This window comes from Vombatus ursinus, unplaced genomic scaffold, assembly GCF_900497805.2.
Source record: "Vombatus ursinus unplaced genomic scaffold, bare-nosed wombat genome assembly UNPS02014818.1, whole genome shotgun sequence".
NCBI lineage: Eukaryota > Metazoa > Chordata > Mammalia > Diprotodontia > Vombatidae > Vombatus > Vombatus ursinus.
In genome coordinates, this window is record NW_020954596.1 from 70,272,544 (window position 1) to 70,280,330 (window position 7,787).

Here is a 7,787-nt window from a genome sequence, read left to right on the forward strand (position 1 = left end):
ATATATGAACAGATGTGAACATTTTAATGACTTTTCCTGTATCATTCCAAATGGTTAAGAAATATTTCAAGAATGTTTGAATTAATTAATAGCTTCACAGAAACTGAATTGATATGCCTTATCAATTATCAAAGCCTTATAAAAGCCCATTCAATATTTATTGTTATATGTCTATATCTTTATTTCTAGTTTGCAGGGTGCAAAATTAAATGTCAAAGATTTTTCACTTGAACATTTCCATATTTTTAACAGGTACCTGGCACAATGAATAGAAAACTGAGCTTAGAATCAGAAAGGTCTGAGTCTAGAACTAGACCTCAGACACTTACTAGCTGTGTTGACCTGAGCAAGTCATTTAACCTGTTTGCCTCAATTTCCTCAATTGTAAAAGGGAAAAAATAACAGCACCTAAGTCACAGAGTTTCTGAGGGGATATATATATATATATGTATGTATGTATGTATGTGTATATATTTATATAGATGTATGTATATGTGTGTGTATATATATATATACACATATATGTGTGTGTGTATGTGTGTGTGTGTGTGTGTATATATATACAGAAAGAGAGAGGAGAGAGAGAGTATTGACCTTCAAAATCACTTCAGCCTGAATCTGCTACCTGCCTGGTGTCAACTCCACAGAATAAGATGCCTCTATGTGAGTACTTCCTCTTCTCCCCCTGAACTTTTCTGCTTCCTTTGTAAGTTGTCTCCCCTTATTAGATTGTAAGTTCTTTGAAGGCAGGGATTCTATTTTTATTAATTGTATTCCCAGTTCTTAGCACTGTGTTTGGCATATAGTAGGCATTTAATAAGTGTTTTTGTTGTTGTGGTGGTTGTTGTTTTGGGTTTTGTTTTTTTTTTTGGATTGGATTGGATTGGATGGAAAATTATCTTCCTACAACCATCCTTACCCCTCTCATTGGGAAGGCAAGAAAAACTATATACATTATAAATATGAAGTTACTTTAAACATGTTAATATTAGCCATGTTGGAGGGAAAGAGGAAGCAAGAAAAATAAATAAACAAAAAAATGCTTCAAACTTCAGAGGTCCATCAGTTCTCTCTCTCAAGGTGGCTAGCATTTTTCATCATTAATCCCTTGGAATTGTGGTGGAACAGTGTATTGATCAGAGCAGCTAAATCTTTCATACTTTGTTATCACTATAATATTGCCGTTAATGTGTACAATGTCTTCCTCATTCTACTGACTTCACTTTGCATGAGTTCATACTAGCTCTTCTCATGTTTTTTCTGAAACCATCTTCTTCATTATTTCTTACAGAACAATAGTATTTCACCACACTCATATACCACAACTTGTTCAATCATTTGCCGATTGATGGGAATCCCCTCAGTTTCCAATTCTTTGCTAACACAAAAAGAGCTGCTATAAATATTTTTGTACTTATAAGTCCTTTTCTTCCTTTCTTCCTTCTTTCCTTTCTTTCTTTTCTTTCTCTCCTTTCTCTCTTTTTCATCTTTTTGGCTATAGAACTAATAGTGGTAATCCTGGGTTAAAGGTAAGCATGATTTTGAAGCCTTTTGGGCATAGTTCCGAATTGTCCTCCAGAATGCTAGAACCAGTTCAGAGCTCCATCAACTGGGCATTTCTGTACTTATTTTTCCACATCCTCCAGCATTTGTCATTTTCATTTCCTATCATATTAACCAATCTGATGGGGTAAGGTTGTACTTCAGAGTTGTTTTAACTTTTATTTTGTTAATTATTAGTGATTTAGAGCATTTTTTTCTTATGTTCATCCCATTTAACCATTTATCAATTAAGGAATGGCACTTATTTTTATAAATTTGGCTCAATTCCCTAACTGAGAATCTTTCTGTAAATTATTTCCTGCTTTTGTGCTTTCTTTCTAAATTTTGGCAATGCTGGTTTTGTTTGTATAAAAAACTTTTAAATTTAATTTAATAAAATAGTATCCAGCTTACCTCTCATGATCCTTCCTTTCTCTTACTTGGTCACAAACTCTTCCCTTATTCAAAAATCTGATAGATAAAGTTCCCCTTTGTTCCCCTAATTTGCTTATAATACCCTTTTTATGTCTAAATCATTTACCTATTTTGAGCTTATTTTCATATGGTGTGAGATGTTGGTTTTTACATCATTTCTTCCAGACTGCTTTCCAGTTTTCCCAGAAGGTTTTTTTTCAGATAATGAGTTCTTGCCTCAATAGTGAGGATTGTTGGGTTTATCAAACACTGAATTACTATAATGATTTATTTCTGCATACTTTGCTGCTGTATTTCATTGATCTATCACTCTTTTCCAGTACCAGATTATTATTATTTTTTGATAATATACTTTGGTGTCTGTTACTGCTAGGCCACCTTCCCTCATTGTCCCCCTCCTAGGTTCCTTTGAGATACTAGACATTTTTCCCTTTTCAAATGAATTTTTAAATTGATTTTTTTCTAGCTTTATAATACCCTTTGGTAGTTTGGTAGGGCACAGAACAAATAAATTAATTTTGGTAGTATTGTCATTTTTATTATATTGCCATAGCCTACATATGGGCAATTAATTTTTCTCCAGTTATTTAAATGTCTTTATTTGTGTGAAGATTGTTTTGTAATTATGTTCATGTAGTTCTTGTGTGTGTGTATGTTGGCAGGTAGACTCTACAGACTACAGTTATTCTGAATAAAATTTATTTTTCTATCCTTCCTGCTGGATATTGTTTGTAATATATAGAAATTATGATGATTTATGTGAGTTTATTTTATATCCTAAAATTTTTCTAAAGTTGTTATTTGTTTTAGCTAGTTTCATCCTTGATTAGCTCACATTATCTAAGTACACCATCATATCATTTGCAGTGATAGTTTTGTTTCCTTGTTGCCTATTCTTACTCATTTAATTTCTTTTTTCTTGTCTTATTGCTATAGTTAGCATTTCTAGTATGATACTGAATAATAATTCTGATAATTATCATCCTGGGTTCACCCCTGATCTAATTGAATTTGCCATATCTTTTAACTATTTATCTATTGGGATAATGGTTCATAGTTATGTATTTGCACCACTTTCCTAAAACCTTGGATAATAGACTTAACTTAATCGCTGAGCTCTCTTGGTGATCTCATTAGCTTCCAGAGGTTTCATTATCATCTCTATGCAGATAACGCCAGTATCTACGTATCCAGCCTACACTTTTTCCTGCACTACAGTCCCCATTCACTAGCTATTTACAGAATATCTTTACCTGCATCTCCATAGAGAGATTAAACTCAATATATCCTCCTTCCTAAAGTTCTTATTTCTTTTAAAGGTACCAGTATACTATAGTTAACTTTTTCTCCTAAGATATTTTATTTGTAATATTTGAGTAACATATTTCCACCAACTTCACTTCAAACAAATATTGAGTATCTAGTACTATATATAAGCCAATGTTGTTCATTGTTAATGAGGATAACCAAATGAAAAACATAATGCTTGTACTCAAGGAATGTAGGAACTGGTAAAATAGCCAAGGTAGCACACAAATCACTAGGATGAAAATTAGGATATATTATCTTACAGGAGAGATACAACCAATTGTCATGATGCACAGAAATAGGAGAGAAAATGCATCTGGTTTTCAAAATCATGAAAGATTTTATGGAAGCATTTTAGCCGGATCTAGAAGGATGAGTTGATTTTTGGTGGGGAGACATAGACAGTGGAGAATCTTGAACAAAGATCACAGTGCATCCAAAGACATGGCATTGAGAAAATGCGTGATACATGCAGAAAAAAATGAAAAATACACTTATTTGTCTATAATGCAGGTCAATGATGTCAAATTCAGATAAAAACAGTGATCACTAAACCTTAATAAGGATCTCTGAGGCTGCATATTGACTTAGATAACCACATATTAATATTATATATTCTATTTCATTTTTTATTAATTTTGTTAAATATGTCTCAATTGCATTTTAATCTGGTACCAGAAGCACTAGAGAATGCTGTGGGCCCCAGTTTTTGACATCTCTGATTTAGGGCACATGAAGGACAATTGTTGTTGTTGTTGTTCAGTCATTCAAGTCACGTCCAATTTTTCGTGACCGCATTTGGGATTTTTTTGGCAAAGATACCAGAGTGGTTTGTTGTTTTCTTCTCTAGTTCATTTTATAGATGAGGAAACTAAAGCAAATGGGGTTAAGTGACTTGCCCAGGATCACACAGCTAATTAAGTATTTGAGGTCAGATCTGAACTCAGAAAGATGAGACTACATGATTCCAGGCCTAACTCTCTATCCACTGCACCACCTAACTGTCCCATGAAGCATAATAGTAGGAAATAAAGCTAGTAAAGGCTGACTTTAGTCAGCTCATACAGGTATTAAGTAGTAAGCTAAGAAATATGGACTTTATTACAGTAAGCAAAAAAAAGTAATAGAAAGTTTTGAACTGAAAAATGACTTGTGCTTTAAGAGGATAATTCAGACACATCTGTGGAAAGTGGTTATAGAGGGCATGGATGGTGAAGAAACTTAAATTATTGCCAAATGAGTATTGGTTAAAAAAGAAATTAGGGATGGTTACTCTGATAAAGAGATAATTGGGGGTGAGGAAATGACACAATAAATATTTTTGAATACTTTAAGGATTTGTCATAGATGACACAGAGAAAATTCTTACTGAGATATCCTTGATAACCTTTGAAGTCCATCCCTTCCAACCCTAAGATTCCACAGTTCCAAGTGTATTTTTGTTTGTTTTGTTTTTTATAAAATGAAATGAAAAGGGGAATGACTAGGCTGTCAGGTTAAGGGATATATCAGTGAAGTAACTATTGCAAAATTTTAGGTAAAAGGAAATGAGGGCCTCAGAATAGCAGTGTGAATGGAAGAAAGTAGTAGATGTTGTAAAGTAGAATCAGCAAGATTTTATTTATGATTGGCTAATGGGATTGAAATTATAGATACAACTTTTTTTATGGTAATTTCATTTCCAAATTTAGGGAATAAAAAATAATGTGAATTTTGTTATAATATATGATGAATCAACTTCTATTAATATATAAATAAATAATAAATGAAGAAACAAATAAATAAAGTGATTCTTGCAACAAAGAATGAATTAAAGCTACCAGACTAATCCCATTGCAATAGGATTTGCATTCACACCTTAAGAATTTCTGGGCTATTATAAATCTCCAGAGACTCATCTCTGATGACACTGAAAAGCAACCCTCCTATGGGTACCAGCTTTTAGAAGTCTGCCAACAATGCTGCACAACAGTTTGGAACAAGGAAATGAACCATTGCATCCAATGGAAACTGCCATGGGACTTTAGGCAGGTAAAGTGTAATTAACTAAATTAGAAGTAATGAAAATGCTGCGCTTAAATTGTAGAGAAACTGTACAGAGATTTGCTATACTATAGAGCTTCGTGGTCCATTTGAACTCCTGCATACAATTAAAAGACATTTCCTCTAAAAAAGATCAAGGGATTTTCAGCAGGGAAAATTACTACTGCTTTCCTGCTCTTTCCTAATGAGTTTTCAAATCTGTCTATATTGTATGTGTGCCAATTGGCCCCACTTTGCCTTCAGTAAGGTGGATGACACCATGCATGTATCCCTTTTCTCTCAGGGCAAAACCAATATTGGAGAAAATATTTTTTAAAGGCATTCACAGGACTAGGATCAGTGTGCGGGATCTCCTTTAGGGATCTTGGGAAGTAGCAGTCAAAATATAGGCAGTCAGTGTTAGACATGAGCTACATTTCATTCCAGCTGCAATAATTTTCCCCAAGGTGAATATTCTACTTACTCTCATGGGTGATGATTGGCTGTCCTAATTATAAAAAGGTAAATCTGTTTAAGCAGGCTTCCTTAAACTGTAGCCCGTGAACTTTTTTTTCATATTTTGAAAACTGTATTTCAGTACAATTGATTTTCTTGTAATCCTATGTATTTTATAGCAAGCATTTAAAGACATTATTTTGAGAAATCTATAGACTTCACCAGATTGCCAAAGGGGTCCATGACACAAAAAAGATTAAGAAACATAGGTTTAAGAGAATCATCCCATGAGAAGTAATTGGTGGCCTTTAAATATAAAAGTTTACATTAGCAATGGATTTTATAAGAAAAATAATTTGCTTTGGAAGATGCTTTTCACTGAGAGGGACATTTGGAGGGATTTCATTGCATTAGAATGACAAGAAAATATCACAGTCTAATGATCATAAGCAGACATATGTGTCAGATGATCATCATTTTAGAACTGGAAGGGTTCTTAGTGGGCATCTAGTCTAAATTCCTCATTCTGAAGATAATGAAACTAGCCATAAGTTAGTTTTCTTGGTTTTCATGGGCACAGGGCCTTATAACAGGGTGGGTGTCATACAAGTTAAAGAGGTAACACAGATTCTCAGGTTACATTATTATAAGGTGTTAAGCCTGATCGGGACTTTTAGCCCCTAGAAATCCACAAGGATACTCTTGACCTTAGGTGGCTTTCATTTGTCTTTTTTTTTTCTTCCCTTTCTTGAGGCCCATAATTGTTTGCATTTCATTTTCACTGTGGTCATGTGTTACTTGCAACCAAGCATTTCTCTAACGCTCACTGACAAAAAGAAGACCTAGTTTTTGGTGTCTTCTTAAGGCTTTTACTACCAAAATGGGGACAACAGAGAGAATAGATGGAACTATGCTCTGCCCTATTTTTTCTTTACTAAAAAAACAAAACAAAACATAAAAATATAAGGAAAGTATATATGTGTATGTGCATATGAATATATAAATGCATATACAAACACACGTACACACACACACATATATACATGTGTATATTTGTATATGTTTGTGAATCTTGGTTTAAATGCAGAAAGTACTAAAGTTTAAGGTATAGTGCAAAGGAAAAAGAGTGTGCCCTGGATATTTCTTCAAAGGAAACTGAGTCACAAAGTCACATGGCTTGTAAATAGTATAGCTAGAACTATAACTTAAGTTAGGAGCTAGGGGTGCAATGTATAGAATGCCAGGCCTGGAGTTAGGAAAACTAATCATCTTGAGTTCACATCTGGCCTCAGATTTCTAAGATCTATGTGACCCTAAGCAAGTCACTTAACCCTGTTTGCCTCAGTTTCCTTAATTATAAAATGAACTGGAAAAGGAAATGGCAAACCACTCCAATATCTTTGGCAAGAAAGCTCCAAATAGGGTCACAAAGAGTCAGACACTGCTGAAAAATGACTGAACAAAAGCAACTGGTTAGCAGACAAATAAGGGCAATATAACTATTCCATTGAGGCAAAAAAAAAGCAACAAATGCATCCAATAGTACATCCTAGTCTCCTCCTTATTTAGTATTTCATTCTTTCTCATTTAGTAATTGGAGAATAGAAAAAAAAAAAAGAAATAGCCAAGATCTTATAGTAGAACAGCATGGCTATAGTAAAGATACTCTTTTCAGTGACTTTCATTTTACACATGTGGGTATCCTTTCCATGTGTCTAAGTTCTGGGTCTTCCCAAGGTGGGGGTTGGGGGTAGGGGTGGGCAGAGAAAAGAAAGAAAATATCAGTCATGTGCTACACTAAGCTGTAAACCTGCTTGAAGTCCTGGTCATGGGGAATATTACAAAATGTGATGATGAAAGGAAAGTCAATGGAAGATATTACCCAAGGGAGGAATGTATCAGATTTCTAGTTAGAGCATTTTGATTAGCATCTAGGTTTTCATTTACTACCTATGTGATCTTAAACAAGTCACGTAATATCTTTTAGTATCAGCTTCCTCATCTGCAAAATGAAGAGGTTAAAT